Genomic DNA, 21,385 nt, shown 5'->3' with positions numbered 1-21,385 from the left:
CTGTTAGGTGAAACTGGCCTCAAGTGGTCTTGCTGGCTATAGTGCTGTGACCAAACAAGCCCTGTAGAGATCCAGAAGATCCATGCCTTGCAAAATGGTCCTCTCCAAAGCTGAACCTCAGGCCAGCAGGAAGCTGAGCTTGATCAAATCAAGGCTCATCTGTAGCCCATTCACAGACATGATCTGCGACCTCTTTCCTCATTCTTTTGATCTTGAATGATTTTTACTCAATTCCTTGCCCCTTTGCTTTTTTTTCTGACAGTAGAATTGGCTTCTCTAACCTGGTCTGAAAAACTCTGCCTTTTGGTTTTCCTGTTCTCAGTGGCATCTGGTATTATTTGAGTTCAGCTCAGCCTGGAAGCTGAGACCTCATCCTGACCGTGTGGCTCAGCCTACTTATGAGGAACCTCAGACCAAGAAGAACTTCAGCCCACTGAAAATGTTCACCTGCTTAAGAAGTGGGCACTATTTAGATGCAGCACCATTCTTTTCTACCGCTAGCCAGCCCTATCCATTCTTAGACTTGATTATTAAAACTTAATTAAGTAGAGGAGAGTGTGACCAACACAATGCCAAATATCTGAAGGAAAAATCAATTATGTGGATATTCTCAATGTTTCACAATCCAAATATTTGGCTTTGAGAGAACTTCAGCATCTGTGTGCATGACATGCACAGACACCCAAGCGTTTGGATGAAGAATGAAAAACTCAGTAAATAGAGGAAAAATTGGCATTTGTGGAGAGAAGAGTTGAACGGCTGACTAGCCTACAAGCTATTTGGGATGGTGTAGACAGATACAGCATTCCTCATATCAACACAGACTCTGATTAAAGATGGATTCACGTCAAACAATGTGAAAGCGGCAGGAGGAAGAGTCTAATACCCACCTTTCCGGCTCACCTCTCTGCCCAGGGGCGTGTGTTAACTTGCAGGGCTTCTGTAATCTGCTTTCTGGGCTCTGCCTTGACTTAGAAGGCAAAACAACTCCTTTATCCCAACATACCACAGCTACTTAGATGTGGAAATTTAAACTTCTTAAGATGAAAATCCCATTATTCACCTTGTCCATTACTCTATTGGAAAGAATCTAATAGACTGTAATAAGCAGGCGAGCTAAAAATATTTCATCCATATGGATCTATTCTTAAAAAAAAAAAATGACACTTCTAAGAAGCTGATTACTTCCAGGAGTAAGCACTTTTGGACTCACGAGGAAATCCTGTTCTTTCGGTCTTCATCACCTTCGGGGCAGTCGTAAGGGAAAGGACTCAGCTTCCCCCAGCTGTGTGGCTTTTCTCTTTGGGCCCGTTTTTGTTTTGTTTTTGCTTTTACACTACTATCCTTTGGGTGGGTGTGAGGATTAAATGAAATAAGGTGTCCAGTCAGTTCTTTTCTCCCCAGTTCTCTTCCAGTTAGTTCTTCCATGCTCCCTCCGCTCTCCCCTGGGTACCATTCATTTTTTATACCACTGGTATTTGTGTCGTCCACAGTCTGGAAGGTAAGATGGAGGACCTAGCCCAACAGTAGGGCACCCGTATTCATGGGACCTTATATGAGAAGCTCACATGGTTTCCTTCTGTAGAGGTTTTCTGGGACCTTTGCTTCCTTCACCTGTTCTTTCCCTCTCTGTTCTACTGTTAGAGGAATCAGCTCACTCAGAAAGCACATTCTTCACTGCAAACATCAACACACCCTATTGCCTTTGAACAGCAGAAATCAAAGGAAAGCAAACAAGCAAACTAGAGAAACCCTTGTGCGGGCTGGGAGGAACTTGGAGCCCAGCCTCTGTTCCAGTTTCAGTTGGCTGGAGCTCTGCGGGCCAGCTCCCTCAGCAGTCTCCTATGGGACAGTGCCCCCTGTCTTCCAAACCCTTTACTTTTCTCTCACAGATCCAAGTTCATGATAGCTGTCTGTCGCAGCTGTTGGGGACTCCCTTCCTCCACAAACATCCAGTGTGTGCCAACCATGAGCTGTTCTTGCAGTCAGGCAACTGTTTGGAGTTGCATTTCTGGGCTAATGCATCCAGTGCTTAGTTATACCACAATTATTTTTTAGCCTTAGGCAGAAAGGTGTCTTAGAGTACTTACGTTCAGAAATTATCCAAACCATCAAATTATTCTAATAGCATAAGAGTAAATTCTGGGTCCCAGAGCCTTCAGATTTTCAATCAGGGATTTTCCAATTATCTGTAAGCAGCAAAATCAATAGCTCTGTATGTCATATGTCTAAGTTATTTGACTCTACGTACCCAGCCAGTCTTTTTCCTCCCCTAGGACAGGAACCCCCCCCCCCTTTTCCCTCCACTTTATATTTTCTCCCTGAACTGTTCCCCTCATTGAAGAAAGTCGGAGGGAAGTGCCCTTCTCTGCCATCTGCCACCAGCAGTGGTAATGTGTCTAGATGGTGCAAAGAGGGTGGGGTTGGTTCTGAGCAGGCACAATCCCGCCTTCCTGGCTATATGTCAATGCTGTCAATGTGACTGGCTCTATGAAGTTTCTTCCGAACCCTCCTCTTCTGGAATTAATGTTGTCTCATTCAAGCCAGGCATCAGCAGGAGCTTCCCAAGGCCACACTCAGCAGCTAAACTTGTCTTCATCTGCAGTTTCTTCACCTTTGGCGGTGGGTGTAGACAGGGTCACTGCAGCCCCACGTCCCCGTTTGTGCTGAGAGCTGCCCGGATGTGACCACAGCTGCTTCTTCAGTTGCCTGAAAGTCCCCTTTGTGCCCATCACTCCAAGGGTGGCATGTGCTTCTTAGAGTGGGTGCCTGCAGAGAGGGACCGTCCACCCCTCCACCCCGTGGGCTTCCTCCCTCTGCCTCCAGTGTTTCTTTGAAGGCCTCCTCTTTCCCTCCCTCCACGCAGCTTCCCTGTGCTCAGGGTCCCTGGTGCTCCACATCCTGTTCCTTAACACTGTCCATCTCATCATGGTGCTCACCAAGTGACCCTTCCAAACAGGGAGTTTCCTCTTGAAGACAAGGTTTGCTGGTGGCTATTTCAGATGATGCGTTCTACCCACAGTCCAGCTGGCACTGCCTACTGCAGGGAGCCTACTCGGGGGCTGGGGTCTGCCGATACTGTGAGGTGGTTTGCAGGGAGGGTTTTCTGCCGCCCCTACTCACAGGAAAATGCCTCTACAGTTTTCTGCTCCGTTTCCCTGACCGAGGGACTGATCTGTGGATCCAAGGACTTATCTGGGGACATGTTTAGGACTTCATCCATGGGAGAAGCTGGCAGGGGCTTCTACTTGAAGGGCATCCTTCATCACTGGACTTCTCTGTCAGGAGGGTCTCTTCAACTTAGAATGCTCCTCATCCTTCTGGAGTCCAGACCATCCTACATTTCCTGTTTTTAGTGGTCACCAACTTTTCTTCCCCTGCCCTAGGCCTCCTCGGAGAAAAATCTTTGTCTTTTATTCAAGTGGAAGAGAGTGTTTTGTTTTTGCTTTGGTTAGGGCACAGAAGAGAAAGTGGCCCTGAGGTACAGGTAACAGAGAAGAGAGGACAGAAATACACCCACGAGCCCGTAAGGGTGCACAGGCCCACGCTGCATAAATCCAGAGGTCCCGCTCACTCAGAAATATGACGTGTAAGTGGAGTTCACAGGGTGATGGAAGTGACCCCTCTGACTTCTGCCTCTTCTCGGCCAAGGGCAGCGTGGAAAGAAGTGATTTGCTTTGAGTCCGAAAGGTCCCACTTGGAATTACCTCAGCTGGTCATCACCCTACCTAATGGCCCCTGACAACTGCCTTACCAGCTCAGAACCCCAATTTCCTCATTGGAAAGGACAATGATAGCACCTCCTTTACAGAGTCACTTCAAGGATGAAATGAGACCTTGTGTTAATTTCCTACCATGTTCTTAGTGCTCAATAAATGCCATGTCCCCAGGAGGGCTGTCCCAGTTGAAAGAATGTGTGCCTGTCTCATTTTGGGCCCTTTTCAAGGGAAAATACTCAGAGCTTTGCAGTAAGTGCTGAGGGAGTCTCAGCTAGAGGTTAAAGAAGATGCAGTTTTCTTCTTGGAGCCTCACTGAAGGAAATCATGGATTTATCAAGGTATGTGGCCTATTGGGCCACAGAGGGCTGGTGAATTTTAACAAGAACCACAAAGACATATGGAGCCCAGTCTGTGTTCTGCACCTTCCATGTGTTTCCACTGTCCCGAAAACCAGCTTTTCTGATAACGGGCATCTAAGGCTGGAATTGGGTGTCTTTGTAAAAGGGTGCAGAGATAAATGTTATTTTTTGCTTCCTCTTCCTGGCATTGTTTGATACTTTTGTAGATCACTGGGTTCTTGAAATGGTTGGTTCCATCAGTCCTTCCTCCCCTTCTGACTTATCTCTGAGCAAGACTGGGAGACACTGTAGGATGAGCACTGTGTGGGTCTTTGGTGGTGTCTTGGAGCCAGCTTGCACCTGCTGCTGCTGAGAGCAGATGGTGGATCTCTTCTGAGCTCGGCAGCAGCAATGTCACGCTGGTCCTTGAAATCAGCCATGGTGAGAGTATTTGCATCAGGGAAGTCAGCAAGTGGTAGATATCAGGAGCAATCTTATGGCTGGCCCATACATTATGGAGAAAAACTCAACAGCCTATTTCAGACTTGGATGGAAAAGCTTTAGAAGGCTTTTATTTTGTAGATATGCTTTACACAAAGGATTTCAGGCAGACAGATTTCACTTCTATTAAACCCAAATTAGAGGAAGAAAGGTAATAGGTATTCAAGAACCACACTGAAGGGCATCCTCTGGGGGCCAGATACATCTTTAGAATCATGTTCTGCACTTGGAAACATCTTAACCTGCTTGAGGACATCTTATGTTTCTTGTAATGCAATATCTCAGAATACTCTGAAAAATTAAATAAGAAGACCCAGGCCAAACTATAGGAATCTAAATTAGAAGGAAAAAAATGGGTTGGCCTATTCCGAACTTTGCTATTTGTACACAAGGTGGCGCTGTCTTCTTAGAAGAAGAGGACAGTTGGAAATAATGCTATCAGCTGAACCAGCAGCCAGAGGGTTCCACTCCTGTTTACAAGCTGTAATCCATTGCATTAGTGCAACTGGTTTGAGCTAAGCAATCTGAAGGTCAAAATTACTGGCCTGTTGCCTTATAAATATGTCTCTGTGATCATCTGTGTCAGCATCAATTATTTCCACTTCTGGGGAGGGGAAGGGAAGTTGGAAAAAAAACAAGTTCCTCTGCAAGCCCTGTTGCTGGTGAGCCTCCTGTGTAGAAGGAGAGGAAATTAGAATTGATCCCCCAGCGCCAACAAGTGGTCAAAGAGCTCCTCAGTCTCCAAATGGAGGACAGAGGGCATCCAACATCCCTCTTAGACCCTAACTCGTACTCCACCCCCCTTCCCCTTGTCCCTCTTGGTCATTCCACATACCACCCACTCACATCCACAGATAAATCTACTGCAAATTCTGGGGATTATAGGGAACAAATGGCGCTTGGATGAAGTAAGTTTCCAGATGTGATCTCTTACCATTCTTACAACTTGGGACAGATTTAGACACGGACCAATCCACTTAAGGTCTCTCTGTCATTTTGGGACCCTGGCTAATGTGCAGGCCTTGGAATTCTTGTTCTCTTTGGCAATACAGCGTGCTGGAATGCCCCAGCCCACAGATGAGCCTTTTCCTTTGGCCCATTTTGGTCACAGAAGCAGCTGTCCCCTCTGACCCAGGCTGGACCAGCACTCCTGCAGGCCCCTTCCCCTGCTGGTGTGGCTCGTGGTTCCTCCAGCCGTCGCCTCCAGTATAATTTGCTGAGATTTCTGTTGGTGCTGCCCCCTCAGTCAGGTCTCCCTGGAGGCCATTGTCATCTTCACATGCCAATTGCCCCAGCTCCTGGGCATTTCTCGTCTCATCCCTGATGCTCCAAATCAAGTGGCCTCTGTTATTCTGCCTCACTAAGAAACAAGGAGCCCCTCCTAAGCTTCACAGCTCTGCCTCGGCACCCCTTTCCATAGGCACTGTCCTTGGGAAGTGGGCTCTCGGGGGTTTTGTGAAATAGCCCTGCTACTGTTACCACGATTCTACCTCATTGGAAACGTGGAACCAATGAGCACTAATGAGGCAGCGAAGGAAAGTTTATTCTTGGTCAAGAGTAGGAGAAGCAGGAGGAAAGGCTCACAGATCAGCTTCTCATTGCACTGGAGGTCAGTGGGTTACAGTTACAGGGTAAAAGAATGAGGAGAAGGCACAGGCTGTTGTTAAAGGAGAAAGATTCAAGTCTTTTGGGACTGGGTGGGAATTTTCTGGGAAGGCAGGCTCCCCCTCTTCTCGAGGCACACTTGTAGACTTTGGGTTTATCACCTGTGACACAACACCTGTCCATAAGGAGCTAAAGTCTAACAGTCAGGGCTTTGTGCCCTGCATTACTGCAATAAGATTGAACTTACTGAACTCCTAGCTGGGCATGGTGGTGCACACCTGTAATCCCAGCAGCTTGGGAGGCAGAGGCAGGAGGATCATGAGTTCAAAGTCAGCCTCAGCAACTTGGTGAGTCTCTAAGCAACTCAGTGAGACCCTGACTCTAACCAAAGTACAAAAAAAAAAGGGGCTGGAGACGTGGCTCAGTGGTAAAGTGTCCCTGAGTTCGATCCTCAGAACCAAAGACAAACAAACAAAAACTTCTTGATTCATTTCCAGCCCCATGGATCTTGCCCACTATGGCCAGATTCTTCTACCCCAAGTACCAATTCATCCCCAAACTTTCTCTGCTCAACAATGCACAGTGGCTGTAAATGGCCTTTTGGGCGAAGTCTAAACTCAGTCTGATATTTTAGTGGCCCTCTAATGGATCCCATCAGTCATAGAGTCCATCTCCCACTCTGAGCTCCAGGTCCAGGGTCCTCACACTTTGGCTCCATCTTATGCAGACCATTGTGTCTCTTCCTACCTGCCCCAGCCCACATCATCTGCATGACTGTGCAGAGCCTAATCAGCTTTCAAGCTTTGAGGAAGCCCTCACCTTGTCCGTGAAGCCTCCTTGGTAGTTCTACAATATGCTGACATTTGCCTGGTTTAGAACCCACAGTAGTTGTCACTAGGAGTGAGTCTCACAGTCTCCTCATTCCTCAAGGGTCAGTCTCCACTGGTGAGAGTCATGGGTGGGGAATTTAGAAAACTCTAAATAGAATGGCCATTTCAAAGCTGCTCAGGTACCTAGGGAAGCTATTATTAAGGAACTTGGGCCTTTTGCTTGGTCTGTAAACCCAAAGGGGAATTAGAAAAAGAAATAAACACCATTCTGTATAATGTGATTTCCTAACATTATGGATTACAGCTGGCACCTTGGAAATTATGAAAGTTAGGAAATAGTTTCTTATGGGGAGCAGCTATTGTCCTTGAGGAATTAATGTGTATCAGTGTGCATGTGTGCCTGCATGTGTGTGAATGGTCCTGTGCCAACAGACCCAACAGGTAAGGAATAACCATGCCTCCTACCCACATGGGAGATGTCACAGAGGCAACCTGATCTAAGAAATCCTAGACCAACTGGGAAGCAGGAATTCCAAAGCTATTCCCACTGGACTTCTCTGTGGTGTGTTAAAGGCTATCTTAGTTGGTTTGTGCTGCTAAAACAAAACACCATAGATTGATAATTTACAAAGAACAGAAATTTGCTTCTCACAGTTCTAGAGGCTGGGAAGGTCAAGGTCAAGGTGCTTCCAAGTTTTGTTGTCTGGTGAGGGCCTGGCCTCTGCTTCCAAGATGGTGCCTGTCTTGTTGCTGCATCCCCTGGGGGTGCTGAACATTGTGTCCTCACATGATGGAAGGGTGGAAGGGATTAACTTGTTCCCTGTGATCCTTTTTCAGGGCACGAATCCATTTATGAAGGCAGAATTCTCCCTGTCTATTCACTTCCTAGAGGCTGTACATCTTAATATCGTTGGGATGAATATTATACAGAGTCAACAGGAATTTCAGAGGTGACAAACACTTTCAAACCAAGACAGTGGCCATTGGTGATTACCTAAGAGAATATTCAGGACGCTCTGCCATGGTAAGAGATCTGGAGCTGGGAAATAACAACTGGGGAGAAGGGAGATGATGGGCATGAGGTCACTTTCAGTGTGCAGGGCTTTGGTTTTCCCAGAAGGCGAGATTCCAGGTTGGGAGGTTTGATGAAGGAGATAGTAAGAGGAGAGATATGGGAAGTCCAGGTCACGGCCACTTGTGTGGAGGTGTTCATGCTTCAGATGCTCTTCCTTTGAAGTCTGGGAGAGTCTTATTTATTTAGTACTCAGTTTTATCCCTTCCCCTCTGACATGGAGTTCGTTCTTTTATTTGATCTAATTCTTGTGAGTGTACCCCTGGATGGCCTGGGGTGGAGGAACAGGGGAAATGGAAGGGCCAAATGGAGGGTTACAAGCCTATCTACCTCAGTGGCCTATCATGTTTTTGCAATTTTTAAAAACTTTATGATTTTACTTCATGAGAATCTAAAAATGTTAACCTAAGATCTTTTGAATGGTCATTCTTTAAACCTTGTCATGATATTTTCGTGCTTACATTTACACTTCTGTACCCAACCCCATTTCATCAAGTGAAAGCCCAGTGAAATCACAGTGGCTGTTATGAATAAAGCTTTTTGGGTAGAAATAATGAGATAGGGTGGGAGAACTTTGTCCACGTGTGGCTTAAAATGGTACAGGCCTGCTGATGACCAAAGAACCTGTGCCACCACAGATCTTCTGTGTGCTCAACTGTTATCTTACAACTTGAAGTTCATTAAAAATAAGTATAGGAGGAAATTTACAATATGGAAATTTTCTTCTTGTAATACAGGCAATAACAAGATTAAGTTTGAAACAGACTCAAGAGTGTCACAATGTAATCTTATCTTCAATTGAATTAGCTTTACAGTGTTATCAGAAGATGCACTGAAGTAGGCTTTTGAGAATTGCATGTTGGTGAGTTTTGGTTAAATATAAGGTCTGAATATGCTGAACTATCAGACAAAGCCTGAAACCATTCATGTCATTTTGAACAACACTCTTAGGGAAATAGGCCCTCCCTGAATTAGTTTTAGAAAAGCCAAACCACAAAGCTGATTAAAGAAAGAATCAGACCTGAGGCTCTTTCTGTTATTAAACTCAACACCACTAATTTGGTTTTAGCAAAACATTATCATTAAATTGGTGTTGTTAGCTTGAATATGACTGTTTTTTTCCTGATTTTTTTAAATAAAGCCCTTACAAATTTGCTTTGGTCTTTATTTGTAAGTTTAAAACATTATACCAAGCTTTATGCTCATACCTATTTAAGTAGCATGATAAAAAATTGTAAGGCACACTGGAAGTTTTCTTAAATTTATTTTCTTTGGAGGGACTATTTGTTATCCTAATTTGAGAAAATGCATGGTTGGGAAGATCCTTGGGTTACATACACATTATCAGCATCAGAAATGTATCTCATAATCTTCTTCTATTGGTTCTGTGCTCCCTGACTATTCATTATACATCTTTGGTATACTGCAATACTTGGCCTTACCCTATTATATCTCAGGATATAATAGGGTACCAGCAAACACTGGTGGAAGGGGAGTAGTCTGAGCTCCATGAGAATGGGGTGAGATGGATTGGGAATGGATCAGAAAGAGAGTGAGAGGCAGCCCCCTCTGCAAAATCCTCTCGGAGTCTGCAAGTTCTGATAGTATAAGGACCTTGTGTCTCCCCTGGTGTGTAACACAGAGAAGGCACTCAGTCAACACTTACAAAGTACAGGGACCTTATCTTCAACAAAAGGAAGACTGCAGTAAACAACCCTGAAGGGTCCTATGCATGTGCAGCCACTGAGAGCCACTGTTCCTGCATAGCCTGGTACACACCTTGGGTGCACGTACCTGAGCCCGCATCACACACACAGAGAGACACACACTCTTTTCAGGGGAGTGTGATGGTTCAAAGTAGAACACTACCGATGACAGGGTAGGCCATTTGAAGCCTTGTCCCCACATGTCCTCCCCTGCATCTGGAAATCTGATCGCACAGGCTCAAAGGGGGAAATCTAATCCTGGTCACATTTTCAGTGAGTTCTCAAGTGTCGGCAGCCTTCCTGATACACACCCAGGGCCGAATTTCTCCATGGCCTGGCCCAGGCCTGCCAGCCATTTCAGAACAAGAACACAGCTCCTGTGTGCGTTCGCTTCCTACAGCCAGCCTAGGTTTCTAGGGCTCGTTGACCTGCTGGAGATCCACTAACCGTTGTGGTCATTAGTACAGCCAAGCAAGCCATGGATGTAACCAACATGCCTGTGAGGGGACCATGCAGCGGACTTTGTGCTGTTTTCTAATGATGCGTTAATGGAACAGAAGAGAAAGTCCAGCTTTTCTCTATCCCCCTGGACCTTCAGGGCTTTGGGTCAAGACCTGGTGTTAGGACAAAACCCTCTGTGGCTGAGGCCCTGAAATCTGGATTTTTACCATGATCTCGATGCATGTGAACACTGGAAAACTACTGACTCTAAGAAGGTGATCAGTGCCGTCAGTCCTTCCCCTGCCCCCTAGGTTCAGCATTTCTCCCTTCCCTTGGTGAAGGGAGATGGATTTTTCAAAGCTCCCCCATGATTCTAATGAGCAGCCAGCTTTAGAAATCACTAAAAGATGTTTTCAGGGCCTGGGGCCATGCAGACAGGCCTGGGAATTGAGCTGTGGCCACCAGCCTCCCTGTAGCCCCAACAGCTCCTGATCTGCTGCAGGTTCGGGCCATGCAGAGGCGAGCTGCTCTGATGGTCATATCTCACTCTCCTGGTGTAAAATGTCTTTATCACGACAAAGACATCCCCTCTCCTCCCAACCTCCTTCCGGCCTCTGCAGCTGGTGGCTGCCTTTCCCTTTTCTTTGTACGGCAATCACATGCCTGACATAGAGAGAGAAAAGAGCTAAAGTGGCTGGTGGCTGCGATATCATATCTCTTGCCTGTGTTATGAGCTGCGAGCCTCGTCCAGATCAAGGGAACTATTATCAGTATTAGCAGGCCAAGGGCAAAGTGCCAGGATGATTCCCTCCCCTAGTGTGAGCTCAGGAAAAGCCCAAGATCAGAAAAAGATACAAAAGAATTCTCTCTATTCTTTCCTCTTCTTCCCCCTCTGCCTCCCACTCCCCAGTTGCCTCACTGTGTTCTAGAATTAAGGAACATAAACGACAAGAAGATTTGACTGACCAAGGACACAGATTGCTGCAAACTTCCTATCCTGGGGCTGATTTAGCACACTTAATAGATGAACTCCTTCTGTGCACCTAAAAGCTGATGGAGGGATTTGGTGCTATTGTCTTCTTAATTTAGTGTGCGTGTCACCCTATAAATAATAATTGTTATCCTCCAGGGCAAGCTCAAACATTCCAGAAAAAACTGACGTGATCGCAAAGAACACAGGAAGGCAGACAGGTGAGGATCTGCTCCCATAGGCAGGACAGTCGCATAGTTTCTTACTTCTCACACACAGAGTTTCCATTTTTCATGTCTTTTGTATCATTGTTTTGGAGGGATCTACCAAGTGTCTACATGTCAATGTGCACTCCACAAATGGAGTACCTACTGCATGCATTGCTCAGCTAGTGGTTTCTAGAGCTGGATTCTCATTAGAATCATGGGAGAGCTTTGAAAAATCCAGGTTTCTTCTCCTTGAGATTCTGGGAAGGGAATCCCAACCCTTCACTCTGGGAGTTGCTATGAGGACATGAAAGAGTTATGACAGCCCTATTTCTTTGAGGAGCCTTCCATCTATTTGGGGATGAAACTATCAGACACTCTGTGCTGTTATGTTTCATCATACTAATGATGATTACAAAGCCTATATTGGAAAAAAAGTTAAGCATTCCATAGTGAATGTGAGTTTAGATGTAAAGTTCACTGATTTTCCTCAGGCTTTCCTGGGTCAATCATGTTGAAGATTGGAGAAGGGACAGCATGCCAGGCTCAGAAATGCATTGAGTTGGAAGGAACCTTTCCTGATCTGAACCCGTCTGTTTACAGATGAAGATACTGAATTCCGGAGAGATGGTGTGACGGCCAGAACTCAAGCAGCAAGCTCCTGGCAGAGAGGCTGAGCACCTCAGGCTCCTGGACGGGTCACAGCATCTGGTCTCATGAGAGAGGCACTCAGTGCGCTCTAAGATGATGTCATCTCTGGGATGGAGCAGAGTGGGGAGTCTTCCCACAGAACCACCCACCTGTTCCGTTGGGTTCCGCAGGCCCCTGTGCTTTGGGCTGTATTTCTTTTCACCTCTGGCTTCTGCTTTTCCCCAAGGTGAGGGGATTCACAGGAAAGGCTGTTGGGCTTGTATCATTAGCACCACCTTTGCCACTGGAAATGATGGCTAAGTGATCTCACACCGGGGTTCTAAGGGCTCTCTGAGGACACTGGAGGACAGAGCATCCCACCCTGGATGGGCTTCCCCCTGCGACCTGCAGTGCTCCTGTTCTAGTTAAAACAAGACCCAGAGAAACTGTTACCATTGAAATTGACCAAGGGCACAAAACACCATGTCTTTCCGTCCTTTTGCTGGTTTTGTACCCTTCATAGCTTTTTGTCATTGAAATGGAGTCTGTATGGGGACCAGTGTGTTAGACAAGGTCCTCCAGAGAAACAGGACCAGGTTGTAGATATGGGAAGAGGAGAGAGATTGGTCTAAGGTTCTGAGGAGTTTAATGGAGAAGGCCAATGTCCCAGCTCAAGGTGGCAGGCAGAAAGCAAAGGGGACAAATTCCTCTTTTCTTCATCTTTTTTGTTTTCTTTTTGAGATGGGGGGGGGTCTCACTAAGTTGCAGGGGCTGGTCTTGAACTCACAGATTCATGTGATCCTCCACCTCAGACTTCTGAGTAGCTGTTCCACCATGCTTGGTCCCCACCTTATCGTTTTTTTGTTAGCCTCTCGATAGATTGGATGATGTCCTCCTACCTTAGGGAAGGTGATCTAGTACCAAGTCTACAGATTCAAATACTGATCTTACCTGGAAACACCGTCATAGACACACCCCGTTTCCATTGGGCAATGCACAGTGTAGGTAATGGACACTGAAAATTGGCCAATTCAACCAGCTAGCAATAGAATGTGTGGGGAGGAGAGAGAAAGAAACACAGCCTCAGGGTTGGGGAAGGAAGTGGGAGTGGAGAGTGCGGGCAGGCTCACTATCTCCATTTTAGAGGTGAGGAAATTAGGTCCAAAGAGCTCAAGTAACTTGCCCAAGTTCACAAAGCTAGTGAGGGATGGTGCTGGGACTTGAACCTGCTCAGTGCAACACTGTGCTCTGCTGTGCCCTCCTGCCTCTCTTTGGCTGAAGGATTTTATGTCTGGTACATTTGTTAGGTAGTTATAAAAAGGAAATGCTTTTTTTTGGCATGGGGAACCTACTTTTTGTCCATTAAAACACACTTCTAGGGTAGGTCCCACTGGCCAATGGCTTTGGAGATTGGTGACATCATTGTCATCATGTGAACTGTCTATTAAGCCTCTCTATCCAAGAACCAGGCTGAAGATCCTGCCTTTGAAGCATCAAGTGGAAGAGATAGCATGTAGACAAGTTCAATAAACAGTTAAAAAAATGATACCTGCTAGGGAAGAACGTTGAGGCTTGGTTGGACTCTTGGAGTTATTACTTATACCTCATGAAAGTTGCTCTGAATTTCTTGTTAGGCACTAAGATATTCAAGATTATGTCCAAGTTAAGTTCTTGTAGCTACAACTCAGGGAGGGGGGTGAGGGTTAGCTCAGAGTGTGGGACCAGGGACAGCAGATGTGGGTGCCTCTGAAATTTATGGGTCTCAAAGTCTCCAAATCTGCTCAGTTCCTTAGTTAAAAACCAGCTCTGTGTAGAGACCAATCCTTGGGCATCACAGGCAAGAAGGCACCTACCTCTGTGGGAAAAGTGGGAAATCTCATTGGACTGTGTTCTTTGAGATATTCCTGGTCATATTTAACTCCAAAGGTTGAAAGAGAAAGTAAGTTTTATTTCTATGGAGCTTATGAAACCAGGAGCCCTGGGTTGCAGCAGGTTCCCTGGCGAGTTCTGCCCAACATCCAGCACAGAGGAAGGAACCCTTGGAGCGCTGTGTGGGGCATTACGCCCTGACGCACTCCACACTGGCAGGCTCAGGGCAGCCCTCTGCGTTTCTCACTCCTGCCTCTGTTCCCAACAGGTGTGGCCTTTGTCACCAGAGGGCTCAGCCCCATCTCTACTGGAACCATCACTCACCTAATTGTTCCGATAAGAAATCCTGCATTATCTCCACCCCATGCTCTTGCACGTCACCCAGATGCCTCACCTACGTTTGCTCCTTCCTCTCTCTGCGGCTGCTCTGAGTCCAGCGGCACCCCCCATCCTGGACTCCTGCAGAGCCTCCTTTCTTGTCTCCTGCTTCCTCTTTTTTCCTTCCGGTTTCTTCTGCATGCACAGTGGCCTAAGTAATTTCTTAGATTAAATTGTACCATTTGTGTGTACCTTCCTAAGACCTCTCAGTGGCCTTCCACTGATGTTGGGATAAGTCCACACCTAGCAGGATGGCAGCAAGGCCCTGCCTGATCAGGCTCCTGCCCCGCCTTCCAGCTTCATCTTTGTCCCCCCCTCCTCCCCTTCTCACCGGTGTCACTCTGGCTCCTTTGTATTCCTTAGATCCTTTCAGCACTTGCCATATCTGGTCTTCTGGCACTTCGTTCCCTTGGCCAGGGTTACCTTTCCTCCTGACTCTTTGTGTGGTTGGCCTGCTTTATACTTCAGGTCTTGCTTTAGGTGTTGCTTCCTTGGCAGGGCCTCACCTGCGCTATCTCCCCCTCTGCACTCAGTTATTGCACTTCTTTCTCCCCAGCATGTAGCATGCATTTTATTTATTTATTTTTTTTGGTGGTGCTAAGTGTGGCGTGCATTTTTATTCCATATAAACAATTGGCTCCCCTTGGATTCAACCAATAACAAATATTTGGCAAAGAACATGCATCTTCTTCTTTTTTAAAAAAATATTTTTTAAGTTATTGATAGACCTTTATTTATTTATGTATGTATTTATATGGGGTGCTGAGAATGGAACCCAGTGCCTCACACATGTCAGACAAGTGCACGACCACTGAGCCACAGTCCCAGCCCTAGAACATGCATCTTCTTTACAAAGCTTTTTTCTTTTTATTATTCCCTCCACAATGCTATATTACAGCAATCTGCATAGCATTTACATTGTATTAGTTATTACAAGTAATCTGGAGAAGATTTAAAGTGTGCAAGCTATATGCAAATACTATCCTACTTTTTATAAGGTACTTAAGCATCCTTGGGTTTTGTTATTTGCAGAGGGTCCACCAGATACAGCTCTTTCACTATAGACTTCCTAGCCCCCACAAGGGTAAGAAATAAATTTTCCTTCTTTATAAATTATCCAGGCTCAGGTATTTTGTCATAATAACAGAAAACGGAGACACATTGTAACTCTGGGGTCTAGCAGAATGCCTGGCTTAAGGAAAGTGTTTTATAAATATTTGTTGAATAAATAAGTGGTCTTTCCAACAGGATTCTATTGTCTTTTCATACAGAGGACAGTACAATGTTCTTTTCAAACAGAGGCCATTGCTCAATGTTCCTGCCCAACTGTGAGTGAATATGAAAACAGAAGACAAAAAGGAGACCTTTTCAAATATTTTTTTGAAAATATGTTTTGCATTTACAGTTTTATTTTCCCTGTCCCTCTCCGTCTCCATTAATGAGCTTAGAGTGTGAAGAGGAAGAAGTCTGGAAGCTCGCTTGCCTTTTAGGCCTTTCAAATGAGGCACGAAAGGAGATGCTTCTGGGGACAGAGAAGAAAGGGAGCTCTACGTGGCAGGGAGCAGCTTGGTCCCAGACGGGATCCTTCCAGGCTCATTAAAGATAATTTGCTTCCAGCCCTTGCAGCAGCCCCTCAGAAGGGGGGCGAGTGGCTGACTGACTGGCACCAGGAGAATTCAGAGGACTCCAAGTTAGGCAAATGAGCAGCCTGCTCCGCGTGCCTTCCTTGCAGAGGAGAACAAGCAGCTCCCACTTCCCAGAGGAGGGGAAGGCGGCAGAGGTTCCATCTGCACCCCTCCTCCTGGTTCTCTTGCCAATTAAACCTCCCTCTGCTGGACAGAGAGCTCACAAGAAACAGAACCCATCTCACTGACCCCCTGGAATCCCAGCCACAAATAGAGCTCGGTCGCTGGCAGGTCTATGCCCTCATGTACTTAAGGAGTGTCAAGAAATGTGTTCCCACGCAGTCTGAGGGTGATGGTCCATGAAGGCCAATCTTCGAGTCAAATATCAAAGGCATATATTTAAATCTGGAGCCCGTAAGCCACAAAGTTCTCCCTGTCCCTTTTAAAGAGAAAATAGGTAAATCACGGGTGGAGAGTGACTGTGTCCTGCTGTGTGGCAGGGTATCCAGGGGATATTGATGTCTGTGCTGACAAATGATCCACCAAATAGGTGCTTTTACAGTGTGGCTTTGTCTTTGTGCTGAAACAGGGTCAAACGGTACATTTCCATAACGAGGCACTGATGTGGTTTCTGAGCCACGCGTGGGGATGGATGATTAGACAAAGCGATGATTGGGGACCTTCTTTCACAGGAGGAGATTGTGTGCCTCTCAAGGATGGATCAGGTACTTACAGAGGGTCTGCAATTCCTGTATGTATCACAAGAATTGTGTTGGGAAGAAACTGGAAGGAACAGAAGTCGGTTGAAACCCGAAAGAGCCAGACATGGTTTAAAGCACTTTGTGAAGATTGTCTTAATTTTGTCCTGCGATTGTTCCTGATCCTCTGGAGTCATCCCATGGCCCATCTGCCTGGCAGGGGAGTGGGAGGCAGAGTCTGACTGGACAAGTGAGTCTCAAGACGTGTGGTGCATCTGTGACTGAGGAAACGACACGCTGCCCTCTGAGGTGACTTTGGAAGAAGGAATTCAGCGTGCAGCCTCAGTCATGGTCTGCATCCGTGGCTCAGGCTCTCCCTGGGTTGTGGGCATGATTTTGCACCTGTGTTGCACCCAGCCATTCAACAAGCCAGTACAGACACCCAGGAGCTCCTCTTCCCAGGACAGCAGTTCTTAACAAAGTGGCATCAGAACCACCGATGTTCACCAAGGCCTTTAGGTTCAGCAGGGCTGAACTCTGACTCTGCAGACTTCTGCCCAAGAAGGAGGCCCTGCTCAATATTTGCAAAGGGCCAGAATTTGGAGGGGGAATATGGACTCCTTCGGGATCCCCTAACCCATTTCACCAGGCCTCCTTACGGACCAGGCTGCCAAGTGAGCAGATAATCTCCTTCTGATGTCTTAGAGTTTAGTCTTCTCAGTATTTAGCAAGGCAATTGTCTTTCTTTCTACTAAAAAACAAAGGTGGGGCACATATCTTTGAAGACAGACCTCTTTTTAGTTTTACTTTGGAGGGGCTTTCTGTTGTCCTTAAGGCAAGTGTCTTAGGGATCCCTGCCTCTCATGTGTCCTAGCAGGGGAGCTGGCAAGCAAACAGTCACTGCCATCTTCAAAGACCAGACCATGATCTGGGCGTCCAGCAGCACTGAGCCCTCTGACCACCACTACTCTGATGGCAAACACTGACCATCAGTACCTGGGGAGATGCTAATGAAGGTCAGTGCCAAGCACAGGAAGGCTCTTGGCAAGTGTTTAATAGTTGGAGGAAGTGAGGGATACATAGGAGAGAGTGTGTGGTTTTATTTCCATACTGGGGGGGAAACTCTTCCGTAGCAACTAACATTTCAAAGCCCTAGTTTCATAAATTGACCCTGCTGGACAGAAGGGTGAAGCTCTTTGTTGAGGGCACAAACTCAACCCTTCTGAATCTCATTTATTAAGAAAAGGCATGATGAGAGTCTTTATTTGGAAGAGAGAGGCCTTTGGATGTCTAGTCCTGGGCCTGGCCTGTGGCAAGCACTCTGTGATTCATGGGGTTCTTGTGATTTACAACCCGTTGGCTTTTGTTGGTGGTGCATCAGGTGACGTTGATGTGCCTGGAGAACAGGGTCTTCCTTTCGTCATCTCTGAACAGGACATGACAGTGGTAGCTTTTTGCATATTAACTGGACCCTGAGCAGCCCCAAGGGCTACAAAGACCCCACCCAAGACTTATAAGTCATGGTGCACTGTGAGCTCCTGTGCTCCCCAGCTTCTCTTTTTGCATTGAACCTTTAAGTGGGAGATTCTGAAAACAAAATTACCTTAACCATTTTCCATGCAGAACATGGCAAACCCCGGTGCTATCAGTGAGGTTCTCTTTGTGTGGGTGGATGTCTAGGAGCAACAGACCCTGCAGGCTTGGAGATCTGCCTGTTCCTTCCCCAGCCATCCTCTGGGCTCTGCTGAGCTTTGTCCAAGATTGGCCAGATGCCTCCATGGCCAGCAACTGCTGTTAAGTTACTTTCTAAAGGGTCAGCATGGACATTTTGGAATCTCCTGGGATGTATGTACATCCAGGGACATGATTTAATCTAAGGACTCAGAGATTTTTGACAGATCAACTGATCTCCTCTCACCCTCCCAAACTACTGAGAATCATTTTGTGCAATGAGCGATGTTATCCATAGAGACATGCTGTGCTTGTGAATGATGTGGGGACAGAGGCAAGGTAGAGAAACACTGCATTTAGTCTCTCATTCCCTCCAGAACAGCCTCTGCTGGGTGTGTATCAAGCACTCTCTTAGGCCTTGGGGATATTGACGAGAATGGAAGACAGACTGTTGACATCTCTGCAGGGCTTGCCATCAAGGTCATCCTGTAGGAACCCAGTAGGAGAGAAAAAGAGGCTGAGATGCCTCTTTTAACTTGGGATGCCATCACAGTCTCTCTGGAGACCCCCAACCCATACAAGGGGTTCAGGAGTTGGGAATGTTTCCATAAGAGTTTTCCCATGTGGATGACCAGAGCTGGGCGTATGGAAACCTATGTTGTGGGTTTAAGCCCCAGAGATCAGGTCGGAGAGGGAGAACCTTCCACAGGCAGTATCCTTGGTTCTGGGATGCAAGGCCCCCCACACAGGCATCCTGGCCATACAACTCAGGTAGCAGTTACAGATGTGAATGGAAGGTCTAGAGTGAGGTGAGTTCAGGGAAGCCGCCTGACTCTAGTGACACTGGTATTGGTGACCTCCTCTGGGTTTAGGGACTGCCCCTAGCCTTATGGGGTCAAAGTCTTCTTCAGCCATTGCCCATGAGAGCAGATCCAGTGCTGGAGAAAGCTTTTCCCTCACCAAAGGTACAGGCCTGTGGATCAAATCAGAAGGCAGTTTCTTGATTTATTCTGAAAACACAACTGCAGATAAAATCTGTTGGGGTGGCTCACACCCGTCTCTCTTGGTAGAACCATCGTCAAGCCTGTCCTCAGCAGTAGATTGCTTGGTGAGCTTCAAATCAGAACAAAGAGCGCGAGTTAGATGGCTGAAGGGCCTTAAGTTGGTGAGTCATGGTCCAGTGAAGGGACGCATGGCCCAGGAGCTCATGAAGCTGACATGGGCCAGAACATCACTCTGAACACATCTTGGATGGGGACTGCCACCTCCATTTCGGATGGCAGGCTCTTGCTTTATCTCTGTTTATACCTTGAGCCCAGCCTTAGAGGTGTGGGAGAGACTTCACCTCTCTCCTTGATCAGTCCTTCTGGAATCAGTCCTAGGGTATAGGAGAGTGACCTTTTATCCTTTGGCACCTATTTCTACACTGCCAAAAAATACGTGCCATCCTCAACCACCAAGAGTGACCATTGATCACTGATTTTAAGTTGGCTGAGTCTGGGGTCAGGAATGCTTCTTTCTCTTGGAGATGACAGAACTTGGCCAGTGAAGGGGGGAAGGCTGACTTACCCTGAGGCGTCTGATTAGTGAGTTTCATATAAACCATGTCACCAGAGAGTTCTTTGGGGTGCTGAATGAAATGAAATGATCCGTCTTTTCTGTTTTCAAGCTAGGAAAATACTGGGAAGCTGCCTCAGGGTTGGCTGGGTCAGTCTGCCAGGAGAGAGTAGCCAGGAAGCCACCACCTTGGGGATCTGGTGGCCACTGGGTGTCTGCAGGGTCTGGGCCTGTGGTGGCCAGGGGAACCTGGAGGGGTGGGGAAGGGAACAGGAGCCATGGTGGGATGGTGGGGGGTCTGGTGGGCTGGTGTGATGGCACGTGCCAGGGTGGTTTCCCATGGTACCCTCCGGGTTGGCAGGAGCAGGTGGCTGGAGTGGAGGTATGAGAGACTCAGGGGCTCACAGCAGCAGTTCTTTACCACCTGGCTTCCTCTCCCTTTTCCTCCCTTCATTGTTGCTTTTAATTTCCCACCATTTTCTAACAAGTTTGCAAACCAAACTTCAAAACACACACAAGGGAGTGATCCTCCTTCCTCTTCCCATGTCCTTGGAGTTTTTCTACTTTGGGAAAATATAAGAAAAGAAACTGAACAGTTTACCTTCGATTGGCATCATATTAGGGGAAGAAAATGTTATTAAACCAATTAAATATAAGCCATTGTTTAATCAGGCTTCTAAATTCTCAAAACCGTCCTTCGTATTGGTCTTTACTGGACCAGGCCATAGGGAACGCATATGTGATACAAGTCCCTGAAGACTGACAGTTCCTTCCCTTCCTTCCTTGGCCTTCAACCCCAGATCACTGGAGCCCCTTCTCCCACTTTGCCCTCCCACTGCCCCAGGAAGCCAATCTCTACAGACCAGCAGCATCTTTGCTGGGAGCAGCTGCAGGAATCATCATGGCTTAGAGCTCTGGCTATTTCCAATCTAGTTTGACATGGTTGACCCCTAGTTCATCATCTGCCCATGCTGTGCCCCACATCTTGGGAGAGGAACAGTGATGGTGGTGTGAGGTGATGGGCTGCCTTCTTTTGTGTGGCACAGATACAGGAGACTAGTTGGGATACCATCACTGTGTATTTCTATTTCCCATCTTCTCTGGGCATCAGGTCAAAATACCCAAGGACTGGGCTGGTTCTTGCTGTTTCAACCTTAAGCTAATAACACCAAGCTCATGGGTTTTTTAATTGGACCATGCTAGTTAGTTTCAATACAAGAAAACCCTCTGGTCTGTGGCTGCAGATCCATTCCCAGTGTTGGCCAGACATTTCACAAGGGTTTCCTGGTCTTTCAGGGGATTTGAAGACAGAGGGGTCTGGCTTGTAGAGTCTATCCTGATTCTTGGAGAAACATCCTGAAAACGTGTCCCTTTGATGGAGATCATTTTTTTTTTTTTTTTTTTTTTTGTGATCTGGATGCCCTTCATAGTAGAGAAAGTGTGTGCTCCCCAGAGTAGGAGAACAAAACCCTTCACCCTTGTCTTCCCTTCTGTCACTTTTACTGGTCCTTTTTTGGTCTAGAAAATGCAAACTGGATGCCAGGAAGTTGAATGCAGTTTTAAGTTGTA

Source organism: Urocitellus parryii, chromosome 3 (assembly GCF_045843805.1).
Source record: "Urocitellus parryii isolate mUroPar1 chromosome 3, mUroPar1.hap1, whole genome shotgun sequence".
Classification (NCBI taxonomy): domain Eukaryota; kingdom Metazoa; phylum Chordata; class Mammalia; order Rodentia; family Sciuridae; genus Urocitellus; species Urocitellus parryii.
The sequence above is the reverse complement of the archived record's forward strand: the minus strand, read 5'-3'. Positions refer to the sequence as shown.